The sequence below is a fragment of the Solanum pennellii genome, chromosome 1 (assembly GCF_001406875.1).
Source record: "Solanum pennellii chromosome 1, SPENNV200".
Taxonomy (NCBI): Eukaryota; Viridiplantae; Streptophyta; class Magnoliopsida; order Solanales; family Solanaceae; genus Solanum; species Solanum pennellii.
In genome coordinates, this window is record NC_028637.1 from 82,636,125 (window position 1) to 82,655,661 (window position 19,537).

At 33.6% G+C, this 19,537-nt stretch overlaps 1 pseudogene; it reads right to left on the reverse strand.

The window, feature by feature from the left end:
* LOC107023941 overlaps positions 1-19,465 on the reverse strand; it is a 34,558-nt pseudogene extending 15,093 nt beyond the window's left edge.
* Positions 19,466-19,537: the final 72 nt, after the last annotated feature.

Below are 19,537 nucleotides of genomic sequence, written 5' to 3' on the forward strand. Positions count from 1 at the left end.
TATTTCGAGGGACGTATCGCGCGCCGCGATGGTTACTATTATCGAGGGTCGTGTCGTGCGCCGCGACAGATGCATGGACAGATATGTCCCCCATGGGTCCCGGACTGAGAGACAGCGGGTGTGTATCACTAGGTCAGACATGCATCATTATACTTGACATTACATTCCATTGCATTGCACATACTTATCATTAGTGAACTTGATGCTGTATTTTGCTGATCTTGTGAATGCCTTTCTGTGGAACTTGTTATTGATGAATACTGAGCTTGTTGTTGTGGATATGTCATTTGTTGAAGTGTTGTTGTTGAGAATATATAATTTGTTGAAGTGTTGTTGTTGAGGAGATGTAATTTGTTAAAGTGTTATTGTTGAGGATATGTAATTTGTCTAAGTGTTGTTGTTGAGCTACGTGTTACGTAAACTGTGAGTTGTTAGGTTGGGTTGACTTTTAATGCAGGTTGTAGTTGTGGAGGTTCTGTTGGGGGTGGTAGGAGTACCCGTATTTCATCCCCTTACCTTGTGTTTAGAGGTTTACTTGCTGAGTACCGTGTGGTTTGGTACTCACCCTTTGCTTCTACAAATTTTTGTAGGTTATGAGCCTGGATTTTTGTTGTACTTGTCATTCTCTTCTTTTCCGAGGCTTCTTGGAGATTTGTCAGGTAGCTGTTTCCATCGCAGGAGACTTTTATCTCCTTAATTATGATCTTGTTCTATTCTAGAAACAACTTCATTTGAGACTTGAGTTTTCTTTTGAATCAATTGTAATACTTTAGAGGCTTGTACACGTGACTACCAGGTTTTGGGGTTTTTATTAAGTTACTTATATTTTACTTCCGCACTTTATTGTAATGGTTGAGTTTTAGGCTGACTTGTCTTGGTGGGATAAGACGAGTGCCATCACGCCCATTTTTGGGTCGTGACAATAGCTTAAGTAGACAATCTATCCAAGCGACTGAAGGAGATAGAAACACAAGATAAAATGGTGAATGAGCTGAAAAATAACATAGAAATGTTGTATGACGCAACAACCCAAAAAATATAATCATTCGACATCAAGATGATAAAATTATTGAGTTGATACCATGTCGTCATCCACCATTCGCGAGAGGCTCGCCTAACTATAGCATGGGTGAACTCAAAGAAGAACAATAAAGGTTGACTGGCGTCGTGCCATAACGTTAACTAAGGAGTTGTTTGGGAGGCAACCCAAAACCCTTTAAGTATTTTAAATATCTTATTTAAATTTAGGGTGTTTTGATTTTGTAGATTCATGAGTGGAGGGCTTCTGAAGGAAACAGTTTGTGGCACATAAATTATGTTGGCAAAGAGCCAACTTGATTGCTGATTGAGATAATGTCCGCTTTTTAACTCTACAAATAAGCTGGAGGTTCTATACGACTCAGCTAAAAAAGAAATCACTTGGCGTATCGCCAATTAGCTGAGCAGAGTTTCAACTTACGTCACCAACGGAATATGATATGAAAATGTTGTATAAAATCACTGCCTTTTATTCTCCACAATTTTTACATTACTACCATTCTAGATTTTAGTTATTACAAAACTGTGCTATCTCATAAGTATTTGAAGTTGAATTATTATTGCTTGAATCTAGATCTATTTGCCGCTTATCGCCTATATTTTCATCAGAGTAGTAGCAGAGATTTGTTCTACATGACCCTCCTTCAATTATGATATTTTCTGTCTGGAGATATGTTTTTCCCAAGTAAGGTATGCTAAACTTTATGATATGGGAATGATAGAAATTTGAATACTCTAGGCGACAGTTATGTGGACACAACTAGCAGTTGAGTAGAGAATTTTGTAAATTCTCCTTGAAGGGTTACAAGGTCGATTTATGGAAACTAGAATTACAAATAGAGCATCAGCTAGTCTAGAGAGCAAGATATGGCCCACCGGGACACTCGGTGGTCATTAAAACTGATTGAGTCATAAATGGCCCCTGTCTGCACATAGAATGCGTTTAACAGTCGGCATAGAGAGTTTGAGTCGCTGAATATTATATATAGTTTCCCAAACAGATTTTGTTTACATATCAACCAAAGCCCAGTTGAATCCTACTAACAACATCTGAATCTTATTATGATTGCAGGTATAGCCAGATCTAAAGTTATACAAAAACTAACACCTCCTCAAGGAAAAGCAACTGGGGGTACATAAAATACACGGATATGCACAGAGAGAGCCAAAATGAAGATACTTACTTAAAGTAGAAATGACAAAGATATCCCGATTCCCCAACCAAAATCATTAAATAGGGCAAAGGATGATGGGTTCAGAATTATTCTTGATGAAAAACTCTTATCCATAGATGGGGTGATTGGTATATATCCTGAAATTATGAGCACACAGAAGTGTCATCACTTCCAGGTTTTCACTAAGTCGCGTGTCTCATACATTCTAAGTCTGGTTCGGGAGTATTACACATCATATAAATCTCTGATTCAATTGGGAATGAAACATGTAGCAATAGTTAAGCCAATCAATTTTGTATTAGTACGGGGGACGACAGTCCAGTATGATCTCGACAGTATTAATGTTATCTTAGGTCGTCCTAAACACATGGAGGAAGCATGCAAACACCTATCCAAAGCAATATCACTGGATAACATGAAAGATTGGTTAGCTCCCCTAATTTCATATGGTACCCTAAATTGATTAAGGGCTGGCAAAACAATTGAAAAGAAAAGACTAAATGTAGTAGCTCGATATTGGTTTTGGTTTTATAAGTAGCTCAATCATGCCTTCACAAAATGAATCTATCATACATCCTGCAAGGGCCACATGCCTAGGATGCTTTATTGATAGAATTCAATTCCATTTGGGGGAGATCATACGTTTCGAGATCCGCATGATCTTAAAATGATGCAACACATCAATTTCTTTCCCAGTATTGATCACTAAATTGTGCATAAAGCTCAAGTACCTAAAGAAGCTCAAAGGAATATGTTAATCACTCCTACATCATTCACTGACATTAGAAGAATTGAAGAAGAATACCTTAAGGATCAGTAGGAGAACATGTTAAAGGGAACGGTTTCAAAAGACCATACAACTAATACAACATGGAAAGTTCCTACTATGATTAGAAATAAACTTACCGCTATCATCGCACGTCAGGTTTACGTCACACAAGCTATGCTTTACAGAATAATAGAACTTGCTCAGACTCCGTATCATCGAATAATTGCCCTAGAAACCTCTATTGTAGGAATGATCGAGATTGCTCTGACTATTGTTGTTATACCACTAAAAACAACTATTGATGAACTTCAGGCAAGAGTGGGTGTGTGCAAACTTATCGAAAGAACCATTGATAAGATGCAACATAAAAGGATGTGATCACGATAATGAAAACATAAATAGACTAGGTGAAGTCCATCCTTATGTGTCGGCGAGTGACTAAACATGAACATGGACTGCTACAAAAAGCTACATCACTGAGGACACACCTGATACTGCTGACAAGGAACCAATGAGATAGAACAAATCTTGAAGGGGGGCAGCAGTACTAGTTTCTATCAGGAGTAAACACCCTGCTATCTTCAATAGGGGGAAACACACCAACACACGGAAAAAACAACATGAACAGGATTTCTTTCCTTACTCTCTCTTCCATATAACTTTGAATTAACTTCTGTGTATCATATGAACTGCACTTGAGGACAAATTCTTTTTATTGTAGTAGGGTGAGGCCCACCTTGTTTTGTTAAGCTGAATTTTTGCATGTTTTGAGATGGGTTGTCTTTTTCAAATTATGTTTTAAAATCTTATTTTTGTGGATTGTTGAGCTTATGGCTCGCTTTTTGGGGTCTTAATTTCAAAATAATTTTGACCCTTCCTAAAAGTTTACTTTCGAAAATTTGCCCCTCTTGTGATGAAACTTGTAGTTATTGTACAAATTTAAGTCTTGGTTTAAATCATACCGATAACTTAAAAGGTGCCCTCTATCGATCAAACATGAATGTGCGGGTACCACAAAAATGAATGAAGTTACATAGCCAATATGTGAACTCTTAAGATCTCGCAGTCATTAAACAACTATTGAATTGATTCTTTTGCAACGACCATTGTACACCAGCAAAAAATTGTTGTCTTATTTTACCTAAGTGTCAATGTTTTTTGTGATGATCTTACTTTGAACCTTGGATGAATAAACGTAGAATTTTCCTAATTAGTTAGTCTGATTGATTTAGAAAGGTGTCCTCTTGAGATGATCTTAGGCTCTAATCAAAGAGTCTGAGCCAATTTTGACATATACCTCTTTTGTGGCGTACACTGTGAGCGTGTGAAACTCAGTTGAACACCCTTTGAGCCTTACCTCTTCTTTGGAAAAAATTTATGACACGAAGACCTTATGGTATCCATCACGTATAATCCACTTGATATGTAATATAAGTGAATAACCAACATAGGCCAAAGCCTAAGTTGGGGGTGTGGTAAGAAGGGAAAGGAGAAGTCAAGAAGGGCAGGAAAAGTCTTACAAACCCATGGTATTGCGTAGATATGGAAACCCTTCATACATGAAAAAAGGAAACAAAAAGAGAAGAATGAATAAGAAGGTTGTGGAATAAAAGCACAAAAAGAAATCAGATTTCCAAGCAATCCATGGAGAAGAATGAAACAATGACTTAAAGGCACTTGACTAAGAATTTATCAATTAACAAAGAAGATGTGTTGAGACATTCACATCTCATTGAGAAAAAATCCACCGAGCCTAAATGACCATACCTTTGTACTCAGCCGCCATTAAATTTCTTAGAAAGACATTTTTTATCTTGATTGAACGAAACGAAAGTCAATTGGAAAATAAGGGCAAACCTGTGGGTGAAAACATGCATTGTACCCCCTCTTTGGGAGTGTGAGTATTGTATCAGATTCATGACCTTAAGTTAATAAATCTACATGTATGAAAATGGAATCATTCTTTGTGTAAGGTCATGTAGATACATTTGTTGAGCATGAACTTTTATTAGAAGACAATATTGTGAGCTCGAGAATCTTTGGTAATGGTGTGTCACAACTTGAATCTTTGAATATACAACTGAGGTATGCATGAGAAATTTAAGTATTGTTGTGCGTATTAACGATTGCGTTTTGTGTAGCACTATTTGAGATATCTTACTTAAACGGATGAACTTAATTTTATCTGAGGACAAGCAAAAGATTAAGTTGGGGGTGTTCATGAGTCCTCAAATTGGACTTATCTATGGACTTATTTAATGCATATAAGGTCCTTGATTATTTATTTTATCTCAATTTATGATAAAAGCTCCTAAGTTTTAGGTATTTGTGGATTCGGTAGGAGCATGGACACTTAGGCGTATAAAGGAAAAAAACGGAAAAAAAGAGCTGAAGATACAAAGGTGTGCATCGCCAAGCACACTTGGCGATCTGCCAAATAGAAAAGTTTTTTTCCTTCTGTCATAGCAAGTGAGCCTGAAGGAAGTGGATTAAAAGGTGACAAAAATAATAAGCCGACTCTTCGTCGATCAGTTCCATGAAGAAGAATATTACCGCCGATTCATCCAGAACTCATAGATAAGGAAGGCATCGTGCAAATGGCGATAAACTCAAAAAAGGGCGATACAACGAATAATGACTAACTGCTCCGAAAAGATTTTCCTGTACAATTGTGAAGTCTATGAATATTGACCTCTTTTATTATTTAGATATAGTAAATTAGAGCGTAAAACAATTTTACACTTGATATTTTATTTTAGAATTTTTTTTCATAAGTTCTCTCTAAATTTGTAGAGGGCTTTGTGGAAGCTTGCCGAAAGAAGTTCATCTTCTAATTTTTGAAGTGGGTCTTCTCCATTTACCTACCTTTGCTACTTTTAAGGTGTAATCTCTAATACCCACTTGATTTCATTATCATTTTGAGCATATTTGATTATTACTTGATATGTGGCTAATAACACCCTTTTCTTGGGGTGTGATTTAGCAATTATGGGTTTATAGTTTCAAAAACGAAACTAACCAATGTCTTTTGGCTTTCTCGAGGAAGAAGTCGTGAAACTAAGACCACTAGATTGATCTCCGAAGGAATGGGTCGATATGCGCAAGAGGGTGAGCCCTAGTTCGATACCCAAACACCTTTATTCAAAAAGCGAGTTTGGATAAGGCATAGGCTAGATAGTTTAGACGAGTGGGTGTCCGAGAGGAAACCATTTGATATGGGTTAAGTTTCTCAAGAAGGAACTTGCATTCACCTAAAGCTTAGCCTAGTCACCATATTCCTGCAAAATTAGCTACAGAAATCATATGTCCACCACTTTTATCTTTACATATAGAGATCACACCCCAATAACTCTCTACCATACTTGATTTCCTTTATATTTTTACTATTCTACTACTTGTGACAAAACCCCTTTCAATAATTGGCAATTTTGTATCACAAATTAATTGTGTTAATATTTGAAAATGTCTTAAAATCTCACTATATAGAACGGAATTCTAAGTAGCTACTACCTTCACTACTACTCCCTTGGGACACGACCCTAACCCTTGGTTGGGTTACTATAATAGTTTCGATTCGTAGACACTCAAACTGTAGGCTAGTGTTGTCGGTCATGATCTAAAGCTAAAAACAAAAATTAAGCATCAAAGAATCAATTTTCCATGTGTTGCATTTTATATGGAACACTTTGTTAAATCAGTTTTAAAATATAACATATGTGTTTAATTTGAAAATGTTTAATTAGATAATTTACCATTTACCATGTTGGTTTTACCTTATTTGGCAAAATATTCATAAAGGTACTATTATGTATAAAACTTCATTTTTTTAATGATGATTTGGAACCTAAATATTCAATATTTTCCATAATTGTTTTTAGTCAAACTAAATCATATAAATTTAAACGGAAAGAGTACATATTTAAATTATTATTAGATGTATGACATATTTGAAAAATGTTGTTGGAATACATGTCATATGTTTTAGATATAGAGAAGAATATTGTTCTTTATTTTATCACACAATTGGCATTAAAAATTTCTCAAGAATCCATAAAAATATTTTTTAAATGACTTGTAAAAAATAAACTACAACTTTATAATTGGAGAAAATCTTAAAAATCATACCTCTAAAACATTGGCTATTGATTCATCATGTGCCATAAAATATGTTGGAACTTCCATTAATATTGCATCCTTATCATCACCATCTTTTCGTTGTTTATCCATATTCTAAAAGACAATAAGAAAAAAGTAGTTAGATATTTAGTAAAACAAAAAGTTGTGTGAAATAATGCATAGTTTTCTAAAAGAGATAAAAATTGCTCACTTGCTACACGTTTGTGTGGATATATCAAGTAACTGTTTAAGAAGATAATCTAAGAGATAGAATACCTAATATATAAAATAAAAAAAAATGAATGTTGATCAATCTTATGCACATTTTAAGAAGATACATGATGGTCGTGGTCATACAAGTCTTAAGATTACTATATTCGTGATAAATAGTTTCATCCTATTGGAATATGTAGCTCGTCTCCTGCTTTGACTACAATTCCTAATCTACCTTGTAATCCTAAGGAAAAGGGATACCTTATTTAGTGTAGATTCCATCGAAATATTTTGTGCATATCAGAAAAGGACGAAAACTTACACCTTGTAATTGGATTTCTAAAACTTACCTCAACAACATCATATTTTGTTTCTTGACATTCAAGTAAAGGTATGGGAACTTCCATCAATGTTGAATCTTGACCACCAACTTTGTCCTGCTTATCCATATCCATGTTGCAAATTTAAAAAAGTTAGTTAAAACTTTGTAATTTTAAAACTTTTATGAAGTGACGAAGAAGGTTCTAAAAAAAGATATCAACTATTCGTATACTATGTTTAAAGTAATATTTTAAGAACGTGATCAAAATGATACAAAAATGAAAAAAAAAGGCTTCAAAAATGTGTATTCATCAATAACATATATTATGTAACTAGATCAATGATGGTTGTTATCATTTGAGATAGTTTGGTCATGTCATAGTTGAGACTATGAAAATCGAGGCATTAAATATATAAGAAAAAGGTTGTCTATGAAGACTTATCATTTTTGGCATAATGCATATTTAACTAATGATATTGCACTACACAGAAAAATATGTAAATGTGTGTAGCTACTAGCAAGTATTAATTTTTATGCCTCATATGTTTGCATTAATAAAGATATAACATTAATCATTCATATATAAACTATTAAATCTCTATGTTTTTAGGTTTGAACCTAAGTCATTTACTAAATCTTTTTTATGATGCAACCATCTATTGAGTCTTGATAGTTATAAATGATTAGATAACAAAATATCATATAATTTACATATCAATTCAAAGGTTTCTGAAATATTATAGTTCATTAATTCAATTCATTGACTGCATACTCCATCTCTATCAATCATCATCATCATTGTTCACCATTCCCAACTATTACAATCAATACCCCACAACTACCATCATCTACTACCATCACTATCAATCACTACAATCTACAACAAAACTTAACATCAAATATTTAACCTCTTTTAATTTGTATGAGTATTTATATATTGTTGTCATGAAATGATTGAATTATTTTTGCCCTAGAGAAGAACATTATTTTTCTTTCATAACACAATTATCATAAAAAAGTTGTTCAATTATCTATTAAAAAATATTGTATATTGCTTATAAGGAAAAATTAAGCACCTTATAAGTAGACATGTTTTTCAAAAGCATACCTCTAAATCATCCATTAACATTGCATCTTCGTCCACACAAATTTGGTGCTGGTTATTCATATCCTGGTAGAAAATAAAAACCAAGTAAAAAGATCTTTTGTAAGATGGATATAGAATAGCTTTGTTTTTTAAAAAAAAATATATAAAAACATCAATCTTGCTAGTAATGATATTTATGTGTCAAGTAATATCATAAGAACTTAATCAAAGTGCTAGAATACATACACATAAAAAGTCAAAATAAAAGATGTTTGTCCATCAATTTATAGATTCAAAAACAAGAATATTTATTGTTGTGGGTGATGAAGCTCAAACGATTTACCAAGTACATTGGTTGTATCATTAAAAAACTAGACTTAATTAAACTTTCTTTTGAAAAACGTTATAAATTTTGAAAGAAAATATCATTTTTTAAAGTCATTGTTTTTAAGAAATTTTTTTAAAGGCGCCCACAACCTCTAGATCTATAACAATTTAAATTAATTTTTACCCCTAAAAAGAATTATTTCTCTTTTAATGGTAAAACATAAGATGATAAAATCACTTTTATTAGAACTTTCATTCTTAAAATAAAAATATATTGTAGGTATAAAGAGAGAAGATATGTAAAGCTTAGATCCATATAAAAAATCAAAATTCGATCTACTGTAATCATGCATCTTTCAAGATTCATTAGATTAGTGATCAAAAAAATTATCTTATATTTGAATTTATTTTAGACCAAATTAAGAAATTTGGAGAAAATCAATTTAAAAAACTTCTCAGTCCAAGAAAATTGTTAAAAGTGGCTACTACCTTTAGATCTATAACAAGTAAAATTAATTCCCACCATATCAATAATTATTTCTTTTAAAATTTGGTCAAACTCAAAATGATCGAGCTTCTCTCATTCTCCCTAGATGTACTAGAACATGAATACGTAAAATTATAAGAGAATATTAATAACATCAAAGAAAAAGAAAAACAAAAAGATCCTAGATAATTTTATAAGAGAAGATATATATATACATAGATAGATCAATGAAATTAAAGCATAGGTGTAAACCTCAAAATTTTTTGTGGCCGATTAACTGGATTAAGAATCTTGTATGATAGAATGAACACAAAAGGCGGAGAAGGCAAAGTTAGGGTAAAAACAAACTACCTATATATATACTTAGTGTCTTTACTTTTTTTTTCTTTGAACACTTTTTTGGTTGGTAGCATTAAAGGCAAATTCATGTAATCTTTATTTTGAATGTTTTTTTCACTAAAATTATTTTAATTGTTTTTCCTATTAAGTCATCAAATTATAACTTTATTCCCTAGAAACAAATTATTTCTCCCAATAGATTTTTCAGTTGGCATACCATGTCGTATTAATTTATTATCCTCTTATAATGTATGATAAAATAAATTTTTGTAGAAAATATTAAATGTAGTTTTTTAATATTAGATGGATAAATCAATTTAATTTCGTAACTATGTTGAAATGAAATTATATCATCCTAACGAGGATGATATTCTCACGACTCAAACCGCCGTGAGTGGCACCAACACTAATCAACCTTGTGGGAGAATTAAAGACTAACCCGGACTAACCAACACTGTATAAATAAAACCAACTCTTGGCAAGAAAATATAGAAAACAATTAAGTTACTAAAGAATTGAATCCATATAAACTAAATTAGATAATTAAAACAATAGTGAAGCAAAAATTACCCCATAACTTAAAATCATCATACCAAAACTCTAAATAGTTGAACTTGAGACGCAATCTCCAAACTGAACATCAACTAAAACATATAAGCCTATGCCTGAATAAATGGATAAGATGATTTAGAAGGATTCATGGTATCCTGAAAGATGGAGCTCACCCTTGGCCTAGAAATTAGATATCTCTCAACAGAGGTCTGGAAATAACCGCCGGAAGAGGTCTTTTACTCAACATTAAAAAGAACATGGATACCACTACACAAACCATAGAGTACTAGTGGGATCACATGGAGACACAAATATATGGATGTAAACGGTCAGTACAATATAGTAACATAGAACAATGTATAACATAACAACAATTATCAACCACATAGACTTTGAGTCACGTGTCTTGAAACAATAACACTTGGGTCAAATAATGTATAAGTACATCTCTCACATGATCACAATGAAAATATTGGGTCCTCTCAACGAACTAAAAATCATATACATGAAACTCTCATAGAAACCAATCTCTGGCTGTTAGTGTGCCGACATGGTACCCGAGCACGCATAATTAGTTTACCAATATGGTATCCGATTCATTCATTGTTAGTCTACCAGCATTGTACCCAAGCCAACAAGTAAATACAAACATTCATTAAGAACCATATATCATAACTAACAAGGCCAATTGAAAATCACAACTTCATTAAATGAAGTTATAACCTATATGATATCATTTCATATGTCTCGCTACCATGAATTACAAAAATGATAATACGAAATATTCGATATGCATTCATACATAGTTTGAAACATTGTCGCGAACTGAAAATTGTGTTTGATATCATTTTCTTTTTGTCCCACCAAGACAAAAAAACCTAAAACCCACAGATAACGATAACAAATAAAATTATAGAAAGAATAAAGTATATCACCCTAATGAAATGTAGATATCATAATAAACTTCACTAAACTATAACACCTTAGACTGAACAAGAGGAGAACGCTGGACCCCATAGCAGGGCATATGCCGTGAATTAGACCATGATGCGTCACCCTCATTGTGTCTCACACCCAATAACAAGATGGAGGAACAGGAACACTACAAGGTCCATGGAACTCAAGACGAGCTGCCAAGTTGGCGTTGAAAACAAACAAAACCACCCAATGACTTGTGAGGGACCACAGACCACTAGACTGTCCGTTAAACCCCACACGGTCCGTTAAGTCGCCTCTAAAAAATGACCCTGTACCACCCCAAATTCTATGAGAAACCACGATTTCCCATACGGCCCGTGGTGCTTCATAATGTCCATGAATGGGCCTGTGAAAGAGGACTATAATCTTTTAAGTCACGGTAGTTTTTTTCTTTTCCCCTATAAGTTATGCAGTTAACCTATGTTATTTTATGCCTAAATTACATTTGTTTACTCACTCTAAGACTTATAATCGAGTTAGAAATAACCTAGGATCCTAATTTTCCTAATATCATCCAACTTAAAAAGAAAATCTTACAAAGAGGCGATAATTTCTCCCAAGAACAAGTAGAGGTTTTCCTCAAGTTCAGCCCCAAAATCCAAAGAATTTATGTTTAGTTTTCATCAGCATTTATGTTCGATTTTACTTTTTTGTTTCTTTGACTTATAAGGTCCCTTAAATTAAGTTAGTTCTTTTATATCTCATAAACTTTTCAGATCTATGGTTTCTAGATTTTGAAGATTTGTTCGTGAATTAGTATATTCACATGAATAGAACCAAGAACCCTAGGTTGTATAAATTAATAAAATATCACGAATCATACATGCAAGGAAAATAAGACTAAATCTTTCCTCAAAATTTGGAATGCAAATCTTCTGTATATATATGTTGCATTCTTAGTTAGCATATTAGTTCTTTGAGAAGCTCATTATTTCACTCCATTTAAGCTTCTCGTATTCATCTGGGAATCGACTTAGAACTAAGTTGGATTAGAGTTCAGGTACCCTTAGGTCCCAAAACAACGTGCCTACATAGGTTCATAAGTCCTATTTGTTCGGCATTCGTTTAAGTACCACACCATAGTCAACCCTATACCCCTAAAAAGGGCTCACATGGTTTATGTTGGTTAACCGAACCTCCCACTGTCAGAATGTTATTGCATTTACATATTTTTTGCATTGACATCACTATACAATTTAGTATGTTAGCTTCATGATTAGTACTTGTCCGTTCCACCCAGTTTAGTTTAATTTTGCTTCAAAACAATTTATTACTTTGTTTAGCTTATATATACACACATCCTACATGCTCTGTTCATTCAAATTACTGACACATACTTTTGTACTACATTGTTTTATGATATAGGTTTAGAAATTAAGCATCCAGATCACTCTTAGTCCAACTCCCAGTTTGAATTAATCAAATTTAGTGGTGATTTCTCATTCTTCAAGGGCAATACACATTTTTTACTTTTAAGTCTTTATTTCAGTTTTCAGTCTTGATAGAGTTAGCTAGGGGCATGTCCCTGAAACTCAATTCTCTTAGACGCTTTTTAGAGAATATATTAGTTCAACTCAAGTTGTTAAGTGTTGTTTGGTCATAACAAATATCTTATGATATATCAAATAGTTAGACGGATTGTGTTTCCACATTCAAAGTATCCACTTCTTTTAGCTTCTGCATAGTACATGATATACTTAGTTATTTTTTTTAGTATGCCTTTTATCTGCCAGGTTCAAGGTTAGCTTGGGGTCACTCATAATCATAGGTATCGTGATACGTTTATGGGGTAGCCGTGGGATGTGAAAAACGTCATATGAGAGAATCAGTTCAACAGTCTTAGGTGTCTGAGATATGCACTATGCACTACTTCTTGCATGGGTGTGTAGCGTACAACATCTATAACGGAGAGGGTACTAGGTGTTCTATGAATTTTCTCTTATTTTGTTATTTTTATTGTTCACAATGTGTAATTCAAAATGCTAACACAGTTCCTCCAGTCCCGAAACATGAGGCTACAAATGCAAAATTCTAGAATGCAACCTAGCTTTTGTCTCAAATGAATCCAACTAAAACAATCAACATACATTAGTTTAGGCAAACCATGAAGGTAGATTAGCTATAACCATCGTTCGAGATTTTGTGATTATGAATCCTCCTAAGTTCTAGGGTTGCAGGTAGGTGAGGAACCACATAGCTTCATTAATGAGATCAAGAAGATTCTTTTTGTAATGTAAGTGATAGTACTGATAAGGTGGACTTGGCATCCTACCATTTTAAGGATGTGGTCATATTTTGTTCACATAATGGAAAGACAACTAGGGTGCGGATGCAGCTCCTGTGACATAAAACTACTTTGCTTGAGTTTTTTTGGATAGGTTCTTCTTGAGAGTGTTTAGGGAGGCTAAGTTCTAATTAGTCATAAACATGAAGTAGGATTCTATTGTAGTCCAACAATACAAGCTGAAGTTCACGCAACTCTCCAGTTATGCTCCACATATGGTTGATAATTTAAAAGCACAAATGAGCAGGTTCTTGTTTGAAGTATCCGATCTGGTGAATACTGAGTGCGGAAAGGACATGTTATTTACATATATGAATATATCATAACTAATGATTCATTCTCAGCAGGTTGAGGGAAATACGCGTAGGTAAATGGAAAAGGATACCAATAAGACTAGGATGGATAACTGTGAGTACTCTCAGAAGATGCCACATAGTAGAAATCGCTCAATGTTTCAGTAGAGGTCTACAAACCCAACACATTTAATTAGCTAGCGCTTCGTCCCCCATGTTTCAACATGATCAGAAAGGGGAAGGGAGATCATTAGACTCTATGTCACAAGGGAGTGCTTCACGTAACCAAAATTTCCCAACTTGTCAAGTATGACGTACGAATCATCCAAGAGAGAGTCATGCAGGCATAGAAGGGTTCTTTGGGTGTGGTTAGTCAGGCATAGGTTGAAGGATTGATCGTCTTCAAGTAAAATACAAGAGGTAACATGTATCTATCTAAAACTTCAGCAGCTTCAATTGGTCGCCCTAGTCAGTTAGGTGCTTCATTTAGTTGAGATGGTGGTCAGTGTCATATAACATTGTATGCTCTTCAAGCTTGTGAGGAAAAAGAAGATTATCCTAATGTGGTCAATGGTTTGTTGCAAGTCATCCATTTAGAATTTTTATGCAACGTTTCATCCATGGGATACACTTTCCTTTTTTTCACTCCTTATATAGAACTACACATTTTTGTCAGTCCCAAAACTATTTCAGAATCCTTATGAGTCTCTACTCTAGGTTGTGACCCAGTTATAGGTAGATGGGCATACAGAAATTGCATTATCACTATTTTTGAAAAAGTCACCTCAGCAAACGTTGTAGAGTAAGAAATAATAGATTTCAATATCATTTTGCCATGGATCTGTTACATTCTTCTTATGACTCAGTTGATTACAGAACTAGGATATCAATTTTAGATTCTGAATGAGACAGTCTAAGAGTGGAAGGATAGTAAATAATTTCATTTGGTCATGTTATCTATTACCTTAATCTTATGAAAATGATTTCTAATGGGTATATATATTTTCTTAATCTGGTTAAGGATTAGTACTTTGAAACCCCAACTCTTTAGTCAGCCGTAATCGTAAATGATTTTCTAGAAGTGTTGCCAGAAGTTTTTTCAAAAGATCTTCCCAGTGTCCCGAAAGGGTAATAACATCAGAATAAATCTGCTTCTATATACCAAGCCTATCTTGATTCCTCCTTCCATAATGTCAAAATCTAAGCTAAAGAAATTGAAAAGATAGTATAAAGAACTTTTATAAAAGGTCTTCATCTGACCCGCTATCTCTATATATGGTGATCTAATATTGTTCATAAGAAGGAAAGATGATTCTCTCATAATATGCATTGATTATAGTCATATGAACATAGCCAAAATGAAGAATAAGTATCTCATCCCAGGGTAATAGTTATTTTTTTCTAAAATAGACCTCAGATTCAGCTATAATCACAGAGTCAGAGATAATAAATGCCCAAAGATAACCTTCAGTACTCGATATAGACAATATGAATTTTGTAATTATATCTTTAAGACTAATCAATGATATTGTACTTTTCATGGACTTAATGAATAGGGTTTTCAAACACTATTTGGACTTTAAATCTCCGTCTTTATCGATGATATCCTCATGTATTCTTGGAGTAAGGAAGGGCATGTGAATCATCTGATAGTTGGTCAATAAATTCTCAAAGATCGCCAAATATTCGCTAAGTTCATCAAATTTTAATTTTGATAACAATTTGTATCTTTCCTTAGTCATGTGGTTTCCTGCAAAGGGATCCGAGTGGGTTCTCACAAAAATGAGGCAGTACAACATTATATCAGACCCACCACTCAAACTAATATTAGAAGTTTTTAGGATTTGGCTGGTTAATACCAGAGGTTTGTTGAAGGATTGTCCATAGCTTCCCCATTAACCAAGTTTACTGATAAGAAGGTAAAGTTTTAGTGGTCCAACGAGCATGTGAAAATCTTGTCATAACTGAAAACCATGTTGACGAGAACTCTTGTCTTGGCTCTATGAAATTGGTTAAACGCTATTGTGGTTTATTGTGATCAATCTAGGGTCAGCCAGGTTATGTGTTGATGCAGTAAGGTAAGGTCATAGCTAATTCTTAAAAACATAAGGTCTACGAGAAGAACTACCCGACTCATGACCTTGATATTGAAGTTGTAGTGTTATCCCTAATAATTTGGAGACACTACTTGTTTGGTGTTAATGTTGATATGTTCACATATCATAAGAGCCTCTAGTATGTGTTCAACCAGAAACGTTGTATATTCATCAGAGGAGATGGATTGAATTTCCTAAACACTATGACATGTATAGGTTCTATCATTAGAGTAAGTCAAATATATTGGTTGACACCCTCAGCAGAGTATCAATGGGTAGTCTAGCACATATTCCAGAAGAGAAGAAAGAATTAGCAAACGATGTTCACTCGTGGGATAGTTCAGAATGTGTCAGAATCTTTCTTGGTAGTGGAGGTTATGTTAAAAATGGATATTGATCCTATATTATATCAGTTGAAAGGTTCAGTTAATCAGCAAAGAGTTGAGGTTTTCTCCGAAAGGGGTGATCTTGTGCTTTGTTATTAAAGTCACTTATTTGTTCCTAATATGGATGATTTGAGGAAGCAAATCCTTATAAAAGCACATAATTCCACATATTATATTTATCAAAGTTAAACGAAGATGTATCGTAATCAGTGAGAAGTCTTTTTATGCAACAACATAAAGAGAAACATCATAGATTTGGTGGTTAAGTGTCCTAACTGTCAAAAATTTAAAGTATAACATCAAAAATGAATAGGTGGGACTCAAGATATTAACATTCCTACATCAAAGTGAGAAGTGATATACATGGATTTTGTTATGGGTTCACATCTTACTCGCAAAAATATGACTCTATTTGTGTGATAGTGGACAAAGTCAATAAGTTAACTCACTTCTTGGCTGTCAAGACTATAAATTCAGCTGAGGATTTTACCAGACTTCAAATCAGTGAGATACTAAGGTTGCATGGGGTTCCCTTTTCTTTATCATCACATATAGGGGGTCCTCGATTTACCTCTGATTTCTGGAAATCATTTCGAAAAGGGCTTGTTAATGAAGTAAATCTCGGTACAATATTTTAACCGTAGATATACAGACCATAGAGGACATGTCGAGAGTATTCGTTTTAGATTTAAAGAGAATTTGGGATAATCACCTACCTCTTATAGAATTCACCTTTAATAATACCTTTTATTCCAGTTTCAGATGGGCAATTCTGAGGCATTATATGGGCGTAGATACAAGTCCTTTGTTTGGTCATTCAAAGTGGGAGATGCAACTTTATTAAGGTGAGATTTGGATCATGAGTCGATGGAGAAAGTTCATTTTAGCAAATATATACTAAAACTAACTCAAAGTCATCAGAATTACTATGCACATATAAAGAGAAGGGACTTAGAGTTGGAAATCACTGACTGGTTTTCTGAATTTGTTACCCATGAAGAGAGGTGATGATATTTTGTAAGAAAGGGAAGCCCAATCCCAAGTATGTAGGTCCTTACAAGTGGCAGTCCATACTACTTTTTCATTTCACACATAAGTTTCCTCAAGGCTACATTTAGACAAGAACCTTTATTTTTCAACATAACATGCAAAGTAACTCATTTTATCAATATATGAGAAACATACATCACATTGTAGAGACAATTAATCGACCATTCATTATTAACTTCATTTAGAGGACCTTCACATTAGTCATGAAGACTAAGGGAACTCACTCTAGCACCTTTAAAGCATACTCGTGCCATGTGTAGATAACATCTCATATTACTACCTGCACGTTGTAGTACCTATCAAGTAACTAGAGTGCACATCCCAAATGATGGGAATAGGAATTAACCGACAGGGTCCATGCACGCTAGACATGGAGTCCAGTGTTCTATCCCCACACACCCTAAAGAGTTTTTCTACTTTGAAAGCGTAGAACTAGTACAGATCACATGTTTGTTTAGAGGATATCACAAGATGTACATTATTCTGTAGCCTTTCACTCTGATAGAGACACCATCTTAACCATATCCACTCAGTGCTTACCCTTATTTCCCATAAATTAGTTTCATTCACATTGGTGAAAAAAAATAAAGCACCAACATTTGTTCTACCAACTCATAGTACTTCTACCAAGAAGGATACAACTAATAGGTCTACCGATCGAGGTTCATTAAGGATAGCTCATTGACATTCCAAGAAGGTTGCCTTACATTTTGGGCCTACGGATACAAAGTTCATCATTCACATAGGGTTCTAGACTCATCATAAAGGGGCACCAAGATTAGGTCTGCTTGTCCAATACATAGTCTAGAAATCATTTATTCATTTACTGAAAGGGCACCATATCTAGATCTATTCGATACTAGACATTCATTAATTCATTCATTTAGACATATAAATCAAAATACATTCCAGTCTAGAAGAGGATGCACTAGCCTTCTAATTCAAGACACATATAACTTTACATTCATTTATACAAGAATAAGATGCATAAGCCTACCAATTCAATAGTATTTAGTAAGTGTATACTTTCAATCACAGTGCATTCACATTCTATATTACTTGATCACTTTGTCCTTTATTTCACACGCATGCTTTACATCACGTTCCTCAATAAAATCTCATGATAATTCTTTACTCCCACACCATATGCCTTCATGGACATAATCACAATGTACAAAGAAAGTAAACACCTCCACCATAAGTGGATCACACATAAATCTATCACAATTCTATAGCAATTTTACATTCACATGAAATTAGGTCAAACTTTCCCCTTTCGAGGCTATAATCACAATTCCTCTATTCACCAACACTTCACCATGATAAGACATAGATAATGATACAAATGAAAAATCTAAAGTATTCTACACATGGATCTATCATCATTTTTTGTATTAAACAAACCCACTTCATAAGGTCAAATTTAGGAATTTAGAGAAATATGGGTTCATAGATTTTTCCATCATAAACCATCAAGTAAACATCAATATCATCATAGTTTATCATTTTAAAACGTTTGATGCAAGAACCAATGAGTTCTCGTGAAATCTAAGTTGTTAGTTAAAAAAACAAATGCTTGAAAACATCTTTGAAATTGACTATAGGGTGAAAACTATGTTTGTTGTCTTTTATTATTATTGTTATTAGTAGTAGTAATATTATTCAAATGAAGTATTTAAATATTGTTGAGATACATATCACATCTTTAAAATTTTGAGAAGAACATTTTTCTTGTTATAAAAAAGAAATAAAATTAGAATTTGATTATGTAATAGTCAAAATATTTTCATATATGTATTAAAAGGAAAAAAACAAACAACTTATAATTGGAGGAACTTTTGCAAAGCGAACCGGAAAAATATCAGTGTTAGCTTTTTCTAATGCAATAAAAGATATCGGAACGTCCATTAATGTTGTATCCTCATCACCATCAACTTGGTACTGCTTATCCATATTCTATTCAAAAGTATGAAAAAATAATTAGATATTTTTAAAAATGAATAAATGTGTGAAGTAATTGAGAGG